This window comes from Panthera uncia, assembly GCF_023721935.1.
Source record: "Panthera uncia isolate 11264 chromosome D3 unlocalized genomic scaffold, Puncia_PCG_1.0 HiC_scaffold_8, whole genome shotgun sequence".
Classification (NCBI taxonomy): Eukaryota; Metazoa; Chordata; class Mammalia; order Carnivora; family Felidae; genus Panthera; species Panthera uncia.
The window spans coordinates 20,169,181-20,193,070 of NW_026057586.1; the positions used below are offsets into that span (position 1 = coordinate 20,169,181).

At 41.4% G+C, this 23,890-nt stretch overlaps 1 protein-coding gene across 2 annotated transcripts in view; it reads left to right on the forward strand.

Moving 5' to 3' along the window:
- Nucleotides 1–19,225: 19,225 nt before the first annotated feature.
- The window catches only part of CCDC68 (coiled-coil domain containing 68), a 51,356-nt gene continuing 46,691 nt past the window's right edge, over nt 19,226–23,890 (forward strand). For both annotated transcript variants that reach the window (XM_049619977.1, XM_049619978.1), the window contains exon 1: nt 19,226–19,361. The gene's annotated coding sequence lies outside the window, so the exon portion shown is untranslated. The remainder of the gene's footprint in view (nt 19,362–23,890) is intronic.

Genomic DNA, 23,890 nt, shown 5'->3' on the forward strand with positions numbered 1-23,890 from the left:
AATACACTGACAATGCATGAATGGTTTAGAATTCTTTAAAGTTGTAATTGCTGAGAGCTGGAAATTTAGCCTTAGCAAGAACACAGCATATCATTGTTTAATGAACAATGAAATATCAAGACATCAGGAAATAAGTATTTACTTCCTTATACAGGCTCTAGGAATTCAGTGGTGATCCAAATAGACATATCTGCCCTCATAATTGCTCGTAGTGTCTAATAGGAAGACAGACAATGACTACACAAGTGTAATTTTAATACATGTAGCATTGATGGGAAAGCAGGCTAGTAAATCTGAAATAAAAGGAGAAAGTTTTCCCAGAGTACACACTGGAATTTAAGTCTACTAAATGAAGGACTTGGATAGTAAAATAAAAACCAACCAGCCAACCAACCAACCAACCAACAAAACCCCCACAAAACACACATTGTTTAATTACTGATTAACGACCTTTTAAATAATCATTAAATCTGTTGCACTACCAATTTGTTGGTATCCTTCAAGTTAGCACGGAATCCACAAAAGACTATTGATCTGATCCCCACCTGACCGACTCATGGAATTAAACCTCTAGCGTCCATTCTATTGGCAAACTATGAGTAATGCTCAGCACCTCTGGATACTGGCAGCTGGTGAGGGAACTGTCTAGAACCTCCAGACACTTCTTGTGCCAGTGACTTGCATGCTTATTAAATATTAATTATACATTTTTTCCAAACTCATTTATGCTAGTTCTATTCTACATGTTGGTTTTATTTAAATACTTTTATACACTGATGTAGTGCAAAACAGATGAGTAGTTGTTTTTATGAAAAATAAGCTGAATGCTTTGAAAAGACGCAGGTGAGTTGCTAAATAAAAAAAAAAGGTGTAGGTAAGAAAACTTTTGCTCTCAAAAAAGTCATAGGTAAGAAAACTAATGGATTAGCAGCAATAGGAAAAGCCTCCACTGAGATTGTTTCACAAGTGTTTTTAAGTCCTTGTTTTCTTAACTCTCTCTTTTTTTCTTTTTCTTTTTTTTTTTTTTTTTTTTTTTCGTAAGTAGGCTCCACACCCAGCACAGAGCCCAGTGCAGGGCCTGAACTCACAACCCTGAGATCAAGACCTGAGCTGAGATCAAGAGTTGGGTGCTGAACCGAATGAGCTGCCCAGGCACCCCTAAGTCCTTGCTTTTCTTTAAAAGATCCGAACTTGCACATTTTAGACTTGTACATTTGAGTGTGTTTATTTAGAATCAAGGTGCCCCAAATGATTCATCAGAGGTCAGCCACTTACCAAAGACTTGAGCCTTGCCTCAAAATAATGGTGAAAAAATATACACTTCACGTTTTAAGTTAAAGTAAAATGTTTCAAGAATCTACCTATCCTTTTTTATGATGATACCACTTTAACAAACCTGTCGGACTCCACTACAACTTTGTTCACCAAAAAAATTCTTTAAAGAGTAGTCATACATTTTCTGCTTCCATTTCTTTACCCTTCTTACTCCTTAACTCCTTGAATCAAGACTTCAGTGTTCTCTAATCATTCCCCTGACAACCTAATCTCCACAGCAAGTGGCGTTCTTGTATGGCGTGTCTTCTCTTCACCCCTCCTACTTCCTCCCCATTTTGTGTCTAGTCCAAGTTCAGGCCCCTCCATTTTGCAGAAGCCCCCCATGTAGCCCACTGCCTCCAGTCTGCAATATACATTGATGCCAGATTAATCTTCCTAAAGTACAGTCCTGTTCAGGTTGTTCAATTCCTACTTTAAAGATCTGTGGGGCCTTGGCAGGAGTTGGTTTAATAAAGTGGGGTGGTGAGCAAGGGGGAGGGTGATGGGAATAGGATCACAGAGGGGTTCCAGAGCCAAGTTGAATGAATCATGTAGACTAAATCAGCTAAGTTAACGACAACAACAACAACAACAACAACAACAAGAAATTCTGGGTGTTTTTGACAACAATACTGTTGTCAAGGGGGAGCTAGGAAAATTGTGCTATGTGTGAATACCAAAGGGTGAGATTGAAGGGAAAAATCATAAAGGGAAATAGGATTAGAAGAGTGTTTGAATATAGTCTCAGTAACAACAAGGCCCTGAATGGCAAAAAGGAGTGTGAGGGTTGGCTTTCTCTGAGCTACTTGGTGTGTGACTTGGGATTGGGGTTGAGTCTCAAAGCTGAGACACCTTCTTGAGGCTTTTGCCTATCACTGGGCTGTCTGTCCCCCCATTCTTGATTGGACTGCTGACCAAGATGCTCTTCTCAACACTGGCCACTAATACATAAAGATCATGTAGAGTAAACTCCCTCTTGGAACTTTGAACCTTGAGTGGAGAGAACCAAAACATCTGTAGATGACTCACTAACGTCAGCGCCTTGGAAGGACTTCTACTGGGTCTTTGTCCTTGTTCCCTAGTAGAGCTCTCTGGGTTTCTCTTCTTCCTGAGACCTGCTTGTTTAGCTTTTCCTTTGATTCTGTGATCTCTTTCCAGCTCATTAATTAGCTCTGTTTGGGGCACAGTTCTGTTGCGTGCCAGCTGAGAGCACCGACTGATTCTCCAGCTTAAGGAACTATCCTGGCTCAAGACAATGGGGACTTACTGTCAGAACATTCAATGGCCACCTACGATCTGGCAAATTAAGTGTACCTTCCTCACCATGGAGTTTCAGGCCTCCCAAAGTATAACAGCAATCTACTTCCCCAGTTTTAATTCCTACTGTTTCCCTACTTACATCCTGCTCTCTTGTCAATAAATTATCATCTGGGGTAAATCATTATAGTAAAGGCTGACAGTGAATCATGCCTCCTGCTCTCCATGCCTCTGTGGAGTCCCTCCCGCCTTGCATCTGGGCTCGATCTTGTGACTTCCTTTGGTGAAGGGGACATTAGTACATATGACAGAAGCAGAAGCTTGAGTAACTGCTTGTACACTGGGGCCTGCCCTCTTAGAACATTGCTGCCACCATGTGACGAAATCTGGTCGAGACTTTTTGAGGGTGAAATCCGACCACGAGAGGGGCCAGCTTTCCCAGACCTCAGCAAGCCTCCAGCTGTAGCCTAATGAGCAACCCAAAGAATCAAATCATGAGAACCAGCCACTGTTATTTTAACCTACTAAATGTTAGGATACTTTGTTAGACAACCGAGACAGAAATCGTTCCCCTCGCCTTCATCAGAGCCCTAAGTTCATTAGGCACATGTTTTATCTTCCAAGCTGTCTTCCAGGCACTGGTTGGCCCACCTGTTTAACTGCCACAAAACATGGGTCTGGGCAGCATCCTGCCAGCTTCCGACAGCTGTTTCCCCAGTGTTCTTCCAGAACCCACCGACAACCACCTTGCCACTCTGCTAGCCCCTGCCTGCTGTCTGGGCATGAAGTCAATGCCACATGTTTTCATTTTTTGTTATGGCAACACCTGTGTAACCAATCTCTGTCTCTTGCAAAATATCACAGTCATATTTTTTTTAGTTTTTGTTAATGTGTATTTATTTTTGAGAGGGAGAGAGAGGCAGTGTGAGTGGGGGAGGGGCAGAGAGAGAGAGGGAGACACAGAATCTGAAGCAGGCTCCAGGCTCCTAGCTGTCAGCACAGAGCCTGAAGCGGGGCTCGAACTCAGGAACCGTGAGATCATGACCTGAGCTGAAGTCGGATGCTTAACCGACTGAGCCATCCAGGTGCCCCTCACATATTTTTTAATGGAATACAACTATTGAAAATAATGACCCTAAATGCCCCCTCCTTCATGAACACTTCCTCATGGACCGGAGATAGTTTCTCCTTTTTTGGAGGTTCTCACAGTACTTTGAACCTGTCTCATGGTACTTAAGATTTGCAATATCTTCTTCTCTGCCTTTCCATTGTCTTGTGGGTAGCCTATTTTGGCAGATGTTAGAGCACTCATCTCTGCGATCTCTATGCTTTATTCCCCAAAATATGGTCCCCAGGCCAGAAGCAGTGACATCACCTGGGAATTTGTTAAAAATGCCAAACCTCTGGCCCCACCCCCAAAGTACTGAATCAGAATCTTCATTTCACCAACACTTCCAGAGGATTTGAATGCATATGGAAGTTTGAAAAGCAGGGGCACCTGGGTGACTCAGTGAGTTAAGCTTCTGCCTTTAGCTCAGGCCATGATCTCATGGTTTGTGAATTCAAGCCCTGCCTCGGGCTCTGTGCTGACATCTCAGAGCCTGGAGCCTGCTTTGGATTCTGTGGTCCCCCTCTCTCTGTGCCCTTCTCCTGCTTACACTCTGTTTCTCTCTCTCTCTCTCTCTCTCAAAAATAAACATAAAAAAGAAGTTTGAAAAGCATTACTTTAATGCAGTATTATGCAGCGTCACATTAATATAATTTGGGGACTTTAAAAATATATATCCCCAGTGCTTGGGTACCACACCAGATGAATCAAATTGATCTACAGTCTGGGTTGAGACCCACTATTCTGATGTAGAATTGCCAGATGTAGCAAACAGAAATGCAGAACACCCTGTGAAATTAGAATTTCAGACCAACAGCAAAGAATTTTTTCATATGAGTGTGTTGAAAGTGTGAAAAAGTTCTTTGCTGGTCTGAAATTCTAATTTCACTGAGCATCCTTGATTTTATCTGGAAGCCCCTCTTGAATGTTAGTCCAGAGCAGTGAGTGTTTTCAAACATTAGAGTCACTTGAAGGGATTCATCAACACGAAGTCCTAGGCCCCAATGCTCAAAATTCCTGAGTTAGCGGACCTAGGATGAGGCACCAGAATTTGTATTTCTGACAAGTTTTCTGGGTGAAACTGTTGCTCTGGGACCCACATTTGAGAACCATTGGTCTAGCATTAGACTTGTCTGAATGTGTGTCTTAAATGTGTACAAATCAGTGCCTGGAAGAAAATCTCTGAGTAGAGACCATGGTTATCTTCATCAGCAATAGTGAACATGAAAAAAAAAAAAAAAAAACCCTTATAATGGAGGTGGGGATTATATGCAGGTCAAGTGCATAGGTAAGAAAATAAGTTCCTCACTGGACATAATGAGCTTCAGGTACTTCAGGGCCCCTATGTGTACCCTTCCTCCAGGGATAGTTGGAAGCTTGGCTTATCTCTGTCTAAGAATAAGGCTCTAAACCAAACCTGTCTCACAGAAACACAATGACATTAGTTTTAAAATGTTAGGAGTTCTGTAAAAATACTTAAAGAAAGAGATGAGTTCATTTTAGTAACATATTTAACTCAATATATCCAAAAATCTCATTTTAATCTGTAACCATTACAAACAATTATCAGTGAGACCATTTACATGATTTTTTTCACACTAAGTCTTTGAAATCTGGTGTATACTTTATGCTTGTATCACATTTCAGTTCAGGCTGGCCACATCCCAAATGCTCGGTAGGCACATGTGGCTAGTGGCTGCCCCGTTGAAGAGTACTGCTCAGAGTTCTTGTCTGACCCTGAACTTGAGGACACGGCCCAACTTTAGACTGATCACCTGGTTCAAACACCTCACTATTCTCTAACCACAGGCTTGGGCTAGTCCTCAGGCCAGTTGCACCCTGTGATTTCGCCTTTTCCTGAATTCCTAGCCTTGCCCTTCCCCTCCTTATTCCTGAGCCCTTGCTCAAGAGGAGCCACATGAATGGAAATCTCAATGCCAAAAATAACTAGCTAGGCTTAAAGGGACCCTGTTGCTCATCCAACGTAATGTTAAGGGCTTGAAATGTTGCCTGAGTTCGTTGAACCTTGGCTTTGGACAGGTTTTTCCATCACACAGGTGGCTTAACCAAAGTCTGAGTCCAAGAAGCCCTGTTGAGGCCTTGTTTAATCTAGTTTTAAAATCATAAGTGCCAGAGAGACTAGCATTTTTCTAGTACAGCTTGAATCATATAGCTCTCATTTGCAAGGAAATTGGCTTCAGATAAATAACTCAATTAAAATAGAAGAAAAATCACCAAAAAGTAATAGACCAAACATCTTAAGTTCTTGGGTAAAAAATAAACAGGGTATAATTGAAGCCATCATTTATATTTTTTCATGGGTTGGTGGCATATTTATCTCATATTTGAAACTCTTTTAGCTATCAAGGTGTCAAAGAGTTTATTAATTTTACATTTAAAAGTCAAAAAAAGTATTTGTCAAACATTTTATTTTAGGAGACAGAAATATGTACAGATTGTCTATATATTATTTCTATTTTCATAGCTAAGGAGGTCCAAATAAGTCTCCACTGTAGGCCTGAGGCTCTGTGGGAACCAAAACTTGCCTGCATTAATAGAGAAACAAAGAGGCACATAGGGGATTCTAAAATCATGATCACTGCTGTGATCTGGAATTATGTTTGAGGTCCTGAGACACGGGTTAAATTTAACTTCAATCATTAACTAGATGAATTTTCGGCTAAGATTTCAGCTGTAAACAATCTGACAGGGTGATTGGCAGCCTCTCATTATAGAGGCGTAGTGATTAATTAACACAGAGCTTAATTAATTTTGTAAGGCAAGAAACAGTATTTCTTTGCAATGAAAATCAATATTTGAATATTTGGAGTTCCTTCTCTGAGTTAATTTCACTCAGATATTTAGCTCACTTTAAATTCTCAGTTCCTGGTTAATATTATATGCTCCCAACTGTTTAGGTAGTTGGGAATATTTATGATATTCTACCTGAAGCTATTTTTGGAAGAATGTGAGGTATCAATACATACATTCTTTTCTTCTTGTTTCAATGTCAAAAGCATATTTCTACTATTGTACTCATCAGGATGTTAAGCTACATTGTTGAAGACAAAGCTGAATATAAAACTGTGGAAAAGTGTCTTTCCTCCTGCTTTGCTTTTAGTGGGAAATATCTGAATGTCATGTTCAATGCACATTTAAGTCATTTTGCCATTGTCAAAGCCTGAAGAAACATTTCCTTACATATTAGAGTCTTAGGGACTCCATAGAAAGGAGTTCATTCCTTTGTCAAATGACTTAGCAGTAATCTCCATTCTTCAAAGAAACCAAGAAAAAGGAATTTCTTTCGGCCTGGAAAAATAATTTCCTAGGAGGGTCTGAAGAGAGCCCAGAGGTTGGAAACTGGAAGGGCTTGGATTCTGCCTCTGGCTCAGAGAGAGAGATGTGTCCATCAAGAAGCTCAAGATGAAGACTGAGCTACATGGCGGTCTTACAGACCATCAAAAGACTGGGCTCAGAACAACAAAAGACGAGCCTTGCTTCCCTGAGGAGGACAGTGGTGTATGTGGCATTGACCAGCTGTATTGCCCAGAGACACACAGAGAGATGAGACAGGATGGGAGGTGGGCCCCATGAGAAAGGCGTTCTAGGACATTCCCGGAAAGGAGGCAAGAACTTACCACAAGGCCAGAAGCCCAGGGAACACTCAGCAGTATCTTCTTTCTCCTTCTTCCACACGAAGCGCTGGAGCCAGCCTGAGGGACCCTAGGAGGACAGAGTGAAGCAAGCAGAAAGGCCCTGACTCTGCTCCGAAATGGCCAGAGAGGACCATGGGAAACAATGATTAGGAAACAGATCCCAGGACTGACGGAGCAACCGGCTACACCTAAAACCCATGACACTGGAACTTCACATCTGTGAGAACTATATTTTACTTTAGCTTGCAGAAAAATCTCTTGCCAAAGTAATTTAAGAGTTTTTGGTTAAGCTAGGTTTTTAAATAAACATCACTCCTTGAGAGTCTCTTTAAAGTCTTAGGGGAGCAGGGTCTCCTTAGGAGCCAAGCGTGGGCGTGCCAATGGGCCTACAAGCCCAGGGAGAATCAGTGATGCAGGACAGGAGGAGATGAGGTACTGGAGGGAGAATTTCATTGTCAGCCGGGGACACCTGAGGCCTGGATGCCTGTCTGCTTCAGTCACTGAGGCCGGCTGAAATGCCACTCCCCAGGCATCTGTGACCACCTGATACCATACATACAAATCGTGTGCACACAGAGGGAATATTTCTTTGCCAGTAAAGATAAGCTGCGACCTTTGGTCACTGTTTTTAGGAAAAAGACACGTATTAGATTTTTTTTCCGGAATTTATCCTGATTCCCATGTTGGAACTGTCCTGAATATCTTATTTTAATTTTAATTTTTTATTTCACGGTTCCACATCATGGAAACATACGTACATAAGCTTTGAAGGGTTCTGTACCAGTCATAGTGATTCTTAGGTGAAGTTGACTTTTGATTGAATCCCTTCCATTTTCATGGCATCATGAAATTTACAAAGAAAGCTGACACTTCACAGCTATGTAAATCCAGTTTTTCTCCCAGCTGGGCCGTTTTTTTGTTTTTTGTTTTTTTCCCTCAGTCTTTGCTACAATCTCCTCCTGTTTCTGTCATCTCAGTATTTCTTCTCTGGACTCACTCCCTTGATACTTCAGCCAGTTCTATATTTTTCCTGTGCCTTTAATAATTCATATATATTTATTTTTCTATATTTATAACCAGTTTTGAATTCTAGATTCATATTTTCAACTACCTAATTGTCATCTCCCTCCATGGGGTATCTAACAGACATTTTAGTCATAAAATTTTGAAAAAAAAATCACTCAATTTTTCCCTCAAAAATTTGCTCTTTCTTCCATTATCCCAATTTCACAAATCAGTTTACTCAACAAATATTATTGAGTACGTCTTATATGCCAGATATTGCCTCAGATTCATCTGTGAACACGAGAGAGATGAAAAAAAATAAGCAGCAAACAAAATACCTAAAGAAATCACCAGTGTGTTAGAGGGTAATAAGTGCTTTGTAAAAATAAAAAAAGGAAATTAGATCAGGGCGCATGGGAAAGAGTCTTGCATCATTCCATGAGGTAGCCAGGGAGATATCACTGAGAAGGTGGTGTTCCAACCAAGACTAAAAGTTGATGAGGAATTTCAGCATTGAGAACCTGTTTAAGAGAGAGTGAGAAGAGAAACTGGAGATAATAACTCTTTTTAGGAGTTTTGCTATATGTTGGTACAAAGGAATGGAATATAATTGGCAAAGGAAGTGGGATCAAGAGGGTTTTTTTGTTTTATTTTTATTATGGGTGTTATTTGAAGTACAACAAACATATGAATGCACAAATATTCTAAGTGTAGACTGTGAACTGTTTTCACAAGGTGAACACCATTCAAATCAGAAAATAGAAAACAGAAAACACCATTCAAATCACAAGAGATGCCCTTGTGCCCCAGCCCCGCACAATGCACCCAAGAGTAATTGCTGTGTTGGCTTCTTTTATTATTATTCCTATTCCTATTATTATTATTATTATTTTAGAGACAGAGAGTGTGTGAGCAGGGGAGAGGGGCAGAGAGCGAGAGAATCAATGCGGGGCTCAATCCCAAGACCCAGGGATCATGACCTGAGCTGAAATCAAGAGTCAGACATTCAACCCTGGTAACCCTGTGTTGACTTCAGATTACATCAAGTCATTTTCCAGTTTTTGAACTTTATGTAAATGAATCATTTGGTGTGGACACTTTTGTGATTGACTTCTTTCTCTAAATAAGGCTTGTAAGATTTATCCAGACTACTGTATACAGGAGGAATTTATTCTCATTCATTCATTTATTCTCCTTTCTGCACAGCATTTACACCATACAGTATACCAGTCTATGACTTGCTTTTCATTCTCTTAATGATATAATTTGATGAAAAGACTTTGTTAACTTTAAAGTAGTGACATCTATTAATCTTATTCTTTACAGTGTGTGATTGGGTGTCCTGTTTAAGAAAGTTTGCCTATGCCAAAGTTATAAAGGTACTCTCTTATGGTAACTTCTAGAAGCTTTGTTACTTTGTCTTTTAAATTTAGATCTATAATTCACAGGAACTGATTTTATGTATATGATGTGATTAGGGTACAAGATTTATTATTGGCACTGTTATTGAAAAGAACCTGTTTTTCGGGAACCCTCTTGCACTGTTGGTGGGAATGCAAATCGGTGCAGCCACTCTGGAAAACAGTGTGGAGGTTCCTCAAAAAAATTAAAAATAGACCTACCCTATGACCCAGCAGTAGCACTGCTAGGAATTTACCCAAGGGATACAAGAGTACTGATGCATAGGGGCACTTGTACCCCAATGTTTATAGCAACACTCTCAACAATAGGCAAATTATGGAAAGAGCCGAAATGCCCATCAACTGATGAATGGATTAAAAAACTGTGGTTTATATACACAATGGAGTACTACGTGGAAATGAGAAAGAAAGAAATATGGCCCTTTGTAGGAACATGGATGGAACTGGAAGGTGTTATGCTAAGTGAAATAAGCCATACAGAGAAAGACAGATACCATACGGTTTCACTCTTAGGTGGATCCTGAGAAAGTTAACAGAAACCCATGGGGGAGGGGAAGGAAAAAAAAAAGGAGGTTAGAGTGGGAGAGAGCCAAAGCATAAGAGACTGTTAAAAACTGAGAACAAACTGAGGGTTGATGGAGGGTGGGAGGGAGGGGAGGGAGGGTGATGGGTATTAAGGAGGGCACCTTTTGGGATGAGCACTGGGTGTTGTATGGAAACCAAGTTGACAATAAACTTCATATATTGAAAAAAAAAAGAAAAGAAAAGAACCTGTTTTTAAATTTTTTTTCACTTCCTAAATTATGTGACTGGATGTATGTCATGCATCTCTGGACTTCTATTCAGTTTTTGTTATTGTCTATCTTTGGGACACTGACAAGGTAATTATTATTAGATTTTTACTAAGTATTGATATTTGGTTTGCAGGTCCTCCAAAATAGTTCATTTTTGTTCATGTTTGCCTTGACTATTTTTGGACTTCTACATTTCCATATAAATTTTATAAGTAACCTGTCAACTTAAATTTTAAAATATGATTTCGGTTGTGATTTCATGAAATCTAGAGAGATCACCATGAGGACAATGACATCTTTATGATACACCCTCAGCTTTGCAAATAAGGCTTCCTGGAGTATATGAACATAGCACAGTCCACATCATATAGCCCATACTACAAACCTGCTTTAGTAGGGCTCAGTCTGTGTTTTCCGTTTGCTGTGCAGAGGACTTGCATTTTTTTGTTTGTTTGATTTATCCCTAGTGTTTTGTGTTCATTGGTGCTATTGTAAATGACATCATTCTAAAAGGTTAGCTTCTATCATCTGCTCCTCTGTTGAAATAGAACTGATTGATTTTTTTCATGTATTGACCACATAAGTACAGCAAAACAATGAATTCACTTCTTAATTCTAAGAGTTCTTGTGGACATTCTATATACACAGACATGTTACCTATAAGTAAGGACGTAATTTTTCCTTTTTCATCTTTATATATTTTATTTCCCTTTCTTGCCTTATTTCCCTGGATGGAATCCCCAGTATGATATTGTACAAAAACTGGGATGGACGTGCCCTTATCTCACATCTGATCTCACATAAGTAGCTTGCAATTTTCCACCTTAAGTGTGATGTTTTCTATAAAAGTTCTGTGGATATTCTTCCACTGAATTAAGGAAGGGTTTCTTCTTAGTTGCTAAGAGTTTTGTTTTTAAAATTGTGAACAGGTGTTGAATTTTAACAAGTTATTTTTCTCTGTTTTTAAAATTATCAGTTATTTTTCTTCTTTGGTTCCTTAACATTGAGACTTATGTTGAAAATTTTTTAATTGTTTATTTATTTATTTTGAGAGCAAGCGAGAGCATTTGGGGTAGGGGCAGAGAGAGAGGGAGACTTCCAAGCAGGCTCCGTGCTGACACAGCACAAGAGTCCGATGTGGGGCTTGAACTCACGGGCCACAAGATCCTGACCTGAGCTGAAATCAAGAGTCAGACGCTTAACCGACTGAGCCACCCAGGTGTCCCTATGTTGAATAATTTTTAACAGTTCAACCAATCTTGAAATTCTGGAATGAAGCCCAACTTGGTTGGGATGCTTTTTGTGCTTTGCTGGATTCAATTTGATGTATTTGTTTGAGACATTTACATACATGATCATGAAAGGCCCTGACTGGTCACTCTCCTCGCTTGTGGTAGTCTTGTTACATTTTCCCTGCCTGAGTGCCAGCTCATCTCCTGGCAGTAGCCGGCATAACATCTAGTTACGCTGAGATAGCCAGCTATCGGACCATGCTACATTTTATTGACAGGGCCTGCTTTTCTCTTTGTAGTCCCCCCATTTTGGCCAAGGATAAACAATGTGAGACCACAGGGCATTCATCTTGGATATGCAGATTTTTTAACTTAGCCATGGTTTTGCTGATCAGGAGGCTGTCCAGAATATGTTGCCTATAGCTGGAGAAAGGTTAGTATTTCCTGCTCTTTTTGGTCCAAGGCCAGCTGTTCAAACCTTTGAGGGAGCATTTAAGAATATGGAAAAGGTACATCCACCAACCACAACCCGGGTGATTATCAGAAACGTCTGGCCATCTGTTCTTGTATTAGACTCTAAAGCAGGGACCTAGATCATCCCAGGATTTAAAAATATGTCCCAAAGTTTGGCTTGTCTTTCCTAGAAACCTGGGTGGTTTTCTCATCCTTACAAAACAGAAGGAAATTGTGGGGAATCAGCTTAGGAATTCCCTGAGCTTGGATGGTTTAACAAGGCATGAGGAATTAGAAAGCCACAGGATGAACACATACAAGATTAGGTAAAACAGATTAGGTAAACGGGGCAAAGGCCCTCAGTATAGGACAAAGGTATAGGAATAGGAAATCTCAGGACAGAAGCATCCAAAATGAGGTAAACAAGATTAGGTATTCAGGGCGGAAACGCCCCCTAACTTAGTACAACAGCTTTCACAGGAAGGAACAGAGTAAGTAAACAGGTAAACAGGGCTATAGACCGCAGGAGGGTGAAGTTGCCCAGAGTGGAGCTAATTAGCAAAAGAAAGGTGCCTTGTTGACCCTGAGGTAGCATGTCTGTCTTTCTTGTCTCCTAGACCAATTCAAGTAAACAGAGGTGGTGCCTCATGTTTGCTGTAAACAACCTTCTGCCCAGCACCAGAATTTTGTTTTGTATTAACCCAAACCCCTAAAACCACATATCTTCAAAACCCCCTTTCCCTCACGCCCATGAGTTCATGTTCACGGTTTCATTGTTTCTTTGTGCATGTCCATCACCTTTGTAAGTCTTCCGATCCTAATAAAAACACAGCAAGGACCCTTACTTGGGTCTCTTGTCTCCTCCTGGACATTAGCCTCTCTAGCATTTCAATCCTGTGTCCAGTCTCTTGCTGGACAAGAGAGAACTCCAGGCCCAGAGTCTATGACAGGAAATGACACTTCTTACTCCAGCTACTGCTGAGGCAGAGAGAACCAAGCTCATCACAGAAAAAAAAAGATGTAACAATCAGAATTTATTAAGTCCAAAGGAACATACCCAACTGTGTGCTTTGAAAGAGAATTTTTAAAAGAAAATGAAAGAACATCTAGTTACGCTGAGACAGCGGTAATAATTGTAAATAATGATATCCTTCGGCTGAACCCCATTGCCTCATCCATTACCAGTTCATTATGGCTGGAGGCTTTTCTGATTGGCTGGTGCCACTCCTCAATCGGCACATATTTTGAACATTACCCTTGGTTATGTTATGGTTTCTGTGTCCATTATGACAAAGGAGTCTTAGAAAAAGATTCACCTGTTTAGACAGACTTGTATATACAAGCAGATGCTGATTTATTGTTCATAAACATTTGTGAAGGGTTTTACTTATGAACTCATAACAATACCCGGAGCTTCATTTCCTACAGTGATTTTTTCCTTCTTTTCTTAGAAGAGATGGACAAGAAAAATATATTACCTGAACCTTTTGTGTTTTACACCTGATTTGCTCCCACCTCTCTGTTATGTCTCCTATTAGTCTCTTGTGGTCCAGCTGGACTGGTCTGCTTAGTAGCTCACAAATCTGCCTGAACATGTACTCTCTTTGTGCTGCTGCTTGTGTCTGAGCTCAAAAGGCTCCCATGCTCTCTCATATAACGTGGTATTTATACTTACAACCCAGTTCCAATCCTACTCCTATTGAGGATTTCCCTAGGGCACTGACTGAAGTCAGTACTCTCTCTCTCTCTCTCTCAGTCTTTTAGTACTGGTTAGGTCTCCTACTGGTCAGTGATAGTTTGTTGTTTGGAAATATTTTAATTTTCTATGTAATTGTATGTGTAGTTATTTTCCATGCACATATGTGACTTACCCATTTAAAGTACAAATTCAATGAAATTTAAAATTATAAAAGTTGGGGGGCCTGGGTGGCTCAGTTGGTTAAGCATCAGGCTTCGGCTCAGGTCATGATCTCACAATTCTTGAATTTGAGCCCCATGTCAGGCTCTCTGCTGTCAGCACAGAGCCGCCTTCATATCCTCTGCTCCCCTCTCTCTCTGCCCCACCCCCCTCAAAAATAAATAAACATTAAAAAAAAACTTTTAAAATGATAAAAATTGACCCCAGCACTTAGGACAGCAGCTTGCATAGAGTAGATGGATTGCTGTCCCAAGCTGGTGAGACACATTTAGGTACAGTGCATTTTCCCTGGGTCAGAATTCAGTCTGCGAGACTCCCAGTGGCCTACAGAGTTCAATTCTGTCAGGACCAAATGCCTTAATTTCTACATTTACATTCTCTTCTCCACTCAGCAAGTCCCAGAAAGCTCAAGAAGGCTATAGGTATGGGGGAGAAAAAAAATTTGGAAAATCGCCCACCATCAGGTACTCGCCCCTTAGGGTGGCATTGTGGGGGTGCCATGGGAAGGGGAGAGAAAGGAGGAGAAAGGCAAGCAGGGCATCACTAAAAAGGAATGGGAGCATGACTCCTTCATAATTTTGCCCAGCATTTTGATTTTGTGCCATACAAGATAAAATATTTAATAACAAAACTTGAAATATAAAAGTGATTTAGCAGTACAGTGTGGCGGGCAGAATGATGGCCCCTCAGAGAAGTCCGTGTCCTGACCTCTGGGACCTGCGCATCCCTGCATATGTAATCTCCCATAGCACAACGGACTTTGCAGCTATGATTACCATGAAGATCTTAAAATGGGAGAGATTATCCTGGATTATCCAGCTGAATGCAATGAAATCACAAGGGTTTTTGCAAGTGAAAGAGGGAGAGTCAGAGAGAGAAGTGTTGCTGGTTTTGAAATTGGAGAAAGGGGCCAGAAACCAAAACATGCAGGCAGCCTCTAGAAAGGATGGAAGACGCAAGAGAACAGATCCTCCCCTAAAGCCTCCGAAAGGAGCGCAGCCTGCCGATGTATTGATTTTAGCTCAGTGAGCACCAGGTCAGACTTCTGACCCACAGACTGTTGGATAATAAATGCGCATTTAAATTTTTTTTTTAGTGTTTACTTTTATTTTTGAGAAAGACAGAGACAGAGCGCAAGCAGGGGAAGGGCAGAGAGAGAGAGGGAGACACAGAACTGGAAGCAGGTTCCAGGCTCCCAGCTGTCAGCACAGAGCCCGACGCGGGGCTTGAACTCATGAACCAGGAGACCATGACCTGGGTTGAAGTCGGACTCTTAACCAACTGAAGCACCCAGGTGCCCACAACCAAGATTGTGGTCATTTGTTACAGCCATGGGAAACGAATACAATAACATGCAACATAGGGAGAATTTTGTGGGAAGATCTACGGGGGTGCTCAAAGTCGGTGGGGGATCTCAAGGGAAGGTTTCCCTATACATACAGAATAAAGTGAGCAGGAATTTCCAGGCAAAGAGGAGGGGAAAGGGCATTCTAGTCTGTGGGGTGAGGGTGTGTGTGTGTGTGGGGGGAACTAGAGCAAAAAGGAATAAAGTGAGATACAAGAGTGGGTTTGGAACACCATAAGCCATCGCACCTCGCTGGCAAGCAGTGCGGCAATGTGGCAAGAGAGGGAGCAGGAAAGATGGAGGTGAGGACTTCTCTGCCCTGGGGAGGGTTAGGCTCTAAGCCCGAGGTCACGAGGGGACAGCAAAGTTTTCTAATGAATGGTGGTGGTGTGTGTGTGTAATGTGTGTGTTTGGGGGTGGGGGGGGTGGAGGGGACAGAAATGACATGGTAGGGCTTGCATTTTAAAATATATTATATAGGGGCACCTGGGTGGCTCAGTCGGTTGGGCGGCCGACTTCGGCTCAGGTCATGATCTCACGGTCCGTGAGTTCAAGCCCCGCATCGGGCTCTGTGCTGACAGCTCAGAGCCTGGAGCCTGTTTCAGATTCTGTGTCTCCCTCTCTGTGTCTTCTCTCTCTGACCCTCCCCTGTTCATGCTCTGTCTCTCCCTGTCTCAAAAATAAATAAAAAACATTAAAAAAAATTTTTTAATAAAAAAATAAAATATATATAAAATTTCCTTTTAGCAAATAACCCCCAACAGAAACAAACAACAGTGGTTCCAAATATGAGCCCCAGTCTGAACGCTACGAGGCACAGGCTCTTAATGTGGGTTCTTGATTTACAGTCAGACCCTCTTTTAACCCAGACAACAATGTGTCATGTGCTCTGGGAGGCAAGATGGCATCTGGTACTTTCTTTCTCCTCCCAAATCCTTCCGTTTTGGTGAACGCCCTACACAGGGTCCTAATATTTATTCCGTGAGGGTGGTTTGAGGTGCTTTAGTCCCTACCCAGCCAAACCAATCCAAGCCTTTCCAAAAAACATATAATACTAAAATACCAATACTTTTGTTTTTTTTAATGTGGATAAGGGTAGGTAAAATGTGAAGAAAAGCAGATTCAGAAAATTTGGTTACTTAAAATGATTTATGTATATTCTGTCATAAAAATAGCAATCAAATGCTATAGCTATAAGAGAAATCCATAAACATTGAGCCCCCTTCCCTCAATTTCCATCCTGTAAGACATACCACTAGAGTTTTAAATTTAAGGGCGGTTTATGGATTCTCTTGAGCAGCACTATGTAGTTTACTAATATTTTATAGTTCCACATTCTCGTTAATCCTGAGTGGTTCCCTGCTCTCCTCCCCACAGAGTTATTAAAATTATTTAGGTAATAGTACATTTGCAGAACAATGAAATGCAGTCAGTACTCGATACCGATTAGAATTATTACTTTCAGGGACGGCTGGGTGGCTCAGTCGGTTAAGTGTCGGACTTCCGATTCTGCTCAGGTCACGATCCTGCAGTTCAAGAGTCCCAGCCCCGCGTCAGGCTCTGTGCTGACAGCTCAGAGCCTGGAGCCTGCTTCCCATTCTGTGTCTACCTCTCTCTCTGCCCCTTCCCTGCTCATGCTCTGTCTCTGTCTCTCAAAAATAAATAAACATTGAAAAAAAATGTTTTTAAAATTACTACTTTCAGTTAAAATCCTCTCTCTCCAGGAAAGTGCACAGATATCTCACCTTCACCACCAATCTTGTCAATTTCTCTGGGCTATGCTAGGACTTATATACAATATGGAAAAGCTTAATTTTCCAAAATGGACAAATACCTAAGTATATTCTTTTTAGTAACTTTGTCAAAAATGCTTAAAAAGTAGAAAATCTCTTCCCTCAGTGGAGCTGGATTACTCACTGGTCAATCCATCCTGTGCTTCCCTGGCAAACCCAGGACTAATGGGGTAGATTCCTCTCTCCAAGAAAGGTTAAAGGCAGAAAGAGAGGTGAAGGTCACAGAAGGCAGGCCAGCATCAACTGCTGAAGGAGATTCCAGCTCAGAAAGAGGAAATGTCATGTTTACAGGACCAGCTTGCAAATGCAAACATGAGCAATCTAAAGCAATGTAACAAAGGATCTTTGGCAGCTGGATTTCTTCAATGTTTAAAGCAGTTATAAATACCCATGGCTAAGTTTGGAACATGGTTTGTCTGTGAATATACATATATCTATTTAATAGAAACACAAGGATTAGTTAACCAAAATTTACCTAAAGAAACCTCAACTTTAACTTCTCCGGATGGATCCCAATCCACAAGTTCACCTGTTAGGAAAACAAACAAACAAACAACCAAACCAAGAAGAATTTCTTTTGCCTTTCTTTTACCAGGCTGGAAACCAGTAATCATAGGATTCCCAGGAAGATTCAGAAAAGCCCTTCGATATTAGGGGATTGGGGCTTCAGTTTTCTACATTTGTTAAATGTGATAGGGGTGGAGCCAATAACTAGTGAGGTTTTTATCCCCAGCCCTAAATGTTTATGAACTTTCAAAGGGACACAGGAGCCAGCCTCAAAGAGTTCCCAGTATTCAAAGCAGGAACACTTTGATCAACATAATAAATAATATAGTATTTCATTATAGCACAAAGTATAAAGTGAACATACATGAGTCCATGCTGATATAAATATATGATTGACTAGATTAATAAATGGGACAGGTGGAATAAATCCTCCTTACTGAATAATTCCAGTAATATATGTAGATACGCTTTCCCACCCTCTAGGTGGAGTTTGATTTCCCCACCCTCTTCTCTTGATATGGGCTGAACTTAGTGACTCCCATCCAAAGAAAAGAGTATGGAAAAAGAAAAACAGTAACTGTGCAGTGGAGAGAGCTCTCAGACACTACTTTAACCAAGTGATAAATGTTAACTCACCTTGCTATGGTGTATCCCGACAGAAGGCGGTGATGAGAAAGGCACTTGCCCACTGTGGTCTTCCTCCACCACACCCATAACCACACTTTAATCATGAGGAAAACATCACACAAAACGAAATGAGAGCTATCCACAATATAGCTTAGCAGAATCCTTTAAAACCGTCAAGAAAAACGAGACGCAGAAACTGTTAACACACCAAGACAAGACGCTAAATGCGGGGTGCAATCCTCGTTGGGGGATCCTGAAACAGACAGGAAAACTTGCAAAATCTGTGTAAGACGGAGTTCAGTTCATAGCAACATGCCAATGTTAATTTCATAGTTTTGACAAATGTACTCTGCACCCGTGTAACATACACACACGTGGGGTGTGAATATCAAGGGGGCACGGGCTGAGGGGTTTAGGGAAGTCTGTCCTAGCTCTGCAACTTTTTCTTAAATCTAAAATTACTCTACAATCAAAAGTTTTATGATAAACCACGAAGACAAAAGTTTGCGAACTGAGAGTGCAAACAGAACCTTCCTCAAAAGCAGTAACGATACCCCCTTCACATCACTCTACGGAGAGGCGTGCAGGGTTCTGGACCTGGGGCGGCGGGAAGTGGGGGGCGGGGGGTGCGGGGAGCGCACACCCGGGTGCGCAGAGCAGGGCCGGTGCCCCGGGGCGCGGCGGGAGCCCAGGCTCCTCCCCGGAGTCTCCCCGGCGGCGAACTCTGCCCCGGACGCGCCCTGCGGGGCGGAGCCCAATCTAGACACCGAGGAGCCACCGGCGCCCCACGGAGCCCACCCAGGCCAGAGGCGGGAGAGCAGCGCCGGGACCCCGCACTGGCTCAGCGCGCTCCCTGGGAGGCGAGCCCCGGCGGTCGGCGATCTCAGCCCCTGTGGCGCGCGCCAGGCCACTCCCCGCCACCCCCGCCCAGGTGAGTGGGCGCCCGGGGCCCTCGGAGCAGCTCAGTGCACCCCGGGCACACACCGGTCTTGGTGAGGAGGATATTCCTTTCTGTAAACCTCTCTGTGTCCTGGGTTCTGATTCCTTGGCTGAGAAGTTTCTGCTCTGGAAGAGAAAGAGTTGCCTTCCCCCCCCCCCCCCCCCCCCCCGGGAGAAAGAACAACCCTCCTTAGCCCGGTGCACACCTGGTTATTTATTTAGGTCAGTGTTTTAGGTTAGACCTCCTTTGCCAGGAGGTCTCCACGACTGGGAGGACCGGAAGACTTGCTGTCGCCTTGGAACGCCCGCATGGTTGCTTTGACAGGTCACCTGGGCCCACAATGTTTAAGAGCACAGATGAATGAATAAAGGTGGTTGTCTTACCCTTCGTTCATTCGTGCTGGCTTCTGTAGCCGCCGGTGTAGCAAAAAGAGAACTGCCCACTGGTTGACAGTTTGCTACCATCCTGGGATGGTGGAGCTGGAAGTTACAGAGCGCTGGGTAATTGTGCAAAGGAGCAGTATTATCTTACTGAAGAATAGCGCAGCGTAGTGCAAAAGTAGTTTTTGGCTACTTTGGGTGAAGACATGGCTGTAAGCTTTTCAGCCTTCTTCAGAAGGGGGGGGGGATAGACATATGTAAGGTCAGAAGAAGCGTTTAGCCCCAAACATGACTGGGCTGTGTCTGATTACCCTTATACTATCGTTGTTATTTTAGGAATCAAAACTCTCTTTACTTTCTTGGTATCCATAGACCAAATGAAGCATCAAAGGGAATTCTTCTGCATTTGCAATAGGGAAAAGATAATCTGTCCTTTTGATTTTGCCTAATGCTATTAAATCTTCAGTTCTGCAGAAGCCTGGTTTTTCAGAAATATGATCTGAGCCAGAGTCTCAGGTACCCTGGCAGACACAATTGGTGCTGTTGTTTCCTTTACTGGCCTGTCTCCCTCTCCCTCTCTCACAGCCCCACCCCTCCCCAACACTGAGAGTTTGAGAGTGAAGGTCCCTGACACAGAGGAATTTGTGCCTAAGGCAGGGAATACCCTGGTGGCTGCTCAGCTACTTAGAGAAAGAATGAAAACAGCTTACACGTCCTGAGACTCTGGCAAATTTCATAAGTTTCCTGTCTTTGTGATTTGCTAAGTAAATTTGGTAGATAAACTTGCACTAACTAAAAAGAGACTTTTGAAGTAAATACCGACACTATTTCAGTTATATCATTCACCTTTATGATTTGGTGAATTAATAATAACAGTCATGTTATTTGTTAGCCGATTGATTTACAATGTGCTGGACAGCGGGCTTGAGTTGCCATCCAAATCCTGACTGACGCTGAAAAATTAGGTGTATATTTATTTGTTTGGAATAATGACTGAAAAAGGAAGGGGCGGAAGGTTTTGAAGGGAATCTAAAAGTATTTTAAAGGAGTGGTTTCAAACCTTTTGAACTGGGATATTTACAGAAAAATTATAAGCCATTTATCAATAGAAAAGTTCATAATGGCAGAATGTTATTATCAACTTAATAACATGTTCAAGTGAATTTGCATTTTAAGAAGCGTGAAAACAGTCATCTACATGGGTTTGTAGAAAACAAAAGCAAGAGTGTGAGCACATTCAGTGTTAGACAATAATTGGTGCATATGTGGGCCCACTCACACATTTCTTGAGCACCTGTTGAGTAGGCCACCGTGTTCGGAGTTCAAGTCAGGAGGGGGCGGTGGATACAGCTTTGTGTAAGTAAGAAATAAGTCACATTCCTGTCCTCGTGGAATTTACACAATGCTGGAGTCCTCCAGGATACCTGAAGCTCATAGATAAGAACCGTATCAACGATCATCCATCAATTTTGACAGTAACTGAAACTAGATCATCTTCAAATCACACACTCTGTACGGATTTCAATAGTCAACTCTCAAAAGTGTAAAGGAACTTATATTTTATTCAGGTCAGTGTTTTTCTCTTTTGCTTAGGTTGGGGAAGAACTTGGAAATCACGTGTTCTGGGTTTAATATTAAGAAAAATTGAGATATTAAGCCTGAAATAGCTAACTATCAATTTCATGCCAGTTAAATAAAAACCAAACTTTCACTGTGGATGCCAGTAATTTAGCATATAAATCAATGAATGAGAAACTTCAAATTGAGAAGCTTCTATCTTATCAGATTATTTTGTCCTATAAATTAGAAAAATATGACTGCAATTATATTTTACCCCAGAGGAAAAGACTTATTTTACCCAAGGTATTTTCGCTTGTTGTTGTTGTTGCTGTTTTGTTTTTTTTTTTTTTAAACAGCTTATTGGAGGCATACTTTACATACCGTAAAATATATCCAAGTGTGTAATCCAATGATTTTTAGTAAATTTATGGAATTGTGACCAGAGGCCAATCCATCACTGCCATCCAATCTTAGAACATTCTCATTATCCCTGAAAGACTCCACCTGCCTATTTGTTATGACAGTCCTCAACCCCATTCCCAGACAACCACTGATCTATTTTCTCTCTCTTTTGATTTGACTTTCTGGACATTTCACACAAATGGGATGACAAAATATATATAGTCTTTAGCATCTAGTTTCCTTCACGTAGAACAGTGTTTTTGAGGTTCATACATGAGGTGTAGCATGTATCAGTAGTTGGTTCCTTTTTATTGCTAACTAATACTCATTCCGTGGTGTAGCTAGCCCACATTTTGTTCACCAGCGGGTAGATATTTCTGCATTTACCTTTAAGTGGTAAGACAGATACTGTGGCCCAGCTTCCATGGTAGCATAATGTGAAATAATTGTAGGATCCAACCTCTTATTTATACTTATGAAAAATGTATTCATGGTATGGAATACACCAATAGTTTCTGTGTTTGCCATAACTGTGATCTTTCTATGACGCTCCCACAAAAAGAGTAAATAGTCAACCCTGTGCAAGGAACACAAAGCATGAGTCATTTGGTATTCTAGGTTGGACTCGGAAGATGTTTCACTCTTTTTTTTAAAATTTTTTTTAATGTTTATTTATTTTTTTAGAGAGAAAGACAGAGGGTGAGCAGGGGAGGGGGAGAGAGAGAGGGAGACACAGAATCCAAAGCAGCTCCAGGCTCTAAGCTGTCAGCCCATGAACCGTGAGATTATGACCTGAGGCAAAGTCGGACATTTAACCAACTTGAGCCACGCAGGCGCAGGAAGATGTTTCACTCTTGACATTAATATTTGCGAAGAGACTACATCTCCTTTGCTACCTGCTCTTCACAAATGATGCATTTAGAGTGGGCGAATTTTGATGATTGTTTTACTTAACAGTGATAACTGAAGTACTCTCAAAAATATGAGTGCTTCCTAATAACATATTTTAATGGCACACTTAACGTAAAGCATATCAGAAATTTTTAGCACTGCAAAAGCATTGACCTTTGGTTTCCCTCTCTTAGGAATCAGGAACCTTGAACAGCCGCTCAGTCAGAACCCCCACTCACCCTGCTTTGTGCGGACTACTACAGCAAATGCATTCTTAGGTTACACTTGACAATTTATGCTTAAAGATCCTCTTAGAAGGATTTCTCTGGTTGAGTAGAAACCCTTCTATTCAAAGTTGGTAGATTCTGTGAAACTCAAGAGAAGACAATATGTCTCTTCATGCGTGGAAGTTACTGCTGACATTACACTTTCCTATTGGGGAAAAAAGAGCATTAATATAATTTAAAGGTTGATTTTATTGACGACTTGGAATGCAAAGGATTTTATTTTTAAAATTCTAAAATTTGAAAGCAAGATAGTTTAGATTAAATAATGTAGTTTTCCAAAGCTGAATGTGCTGAATAGAACTCGTTTTTTTTTCTTCTTCTTCTTTCTGCTTGAAATACTGGAACAACTTACTGAAATCCCTTGGGTGAGAACACTGTGGTTTTGATGATCTGTGATTGGATGAATTAATCAGTCTCCACTGGTAATGCCTTTTTTTTTTTTAACTTGGTAAGGTTCAAAAACTTCTAGAAGAAGTGCATTTTTCTAGACTTCCACTGACAGTGTCATTCCAAATGTCTTCTAAGAGTCATATACCATTTACAAGAACCTGTCATTGCCCTTCCCACTTTTATATGCTCTGAAATTGGTGGGGACATGCACGCATTCTTTCTTTTTAATGTTTATTTATTTTTTTGAGAGAGAAAGAGAGAGCAATCAAGCAGGGGAGGGTCAGAGAGAGAATCCCAAGCAGGCTCCACACTGTCAGCGCAGAGCCTGACGTGGGGCTCGATACTACGAACTGTTAGATCATGACCTGAGCCAAAATCAAGAGTTGGACGCTTAACCAACTGAGCCACCCAGTTGTCCTAGTAGTTCATTCTTCCCTATTGATGACTGAGATTCAACCTGTGGATGAATATTTGAATTTTTCCCAGTGTTTGGCAAATAGAAACATTTGTGCTTTATGGAACATAGAGCTTCATTTAACTTGGGTTGATACCTAGAAGTGGGATTGCTGGGTTGTACAGTGTGTGCATAGCTTTATAAGAAACAGCCTAA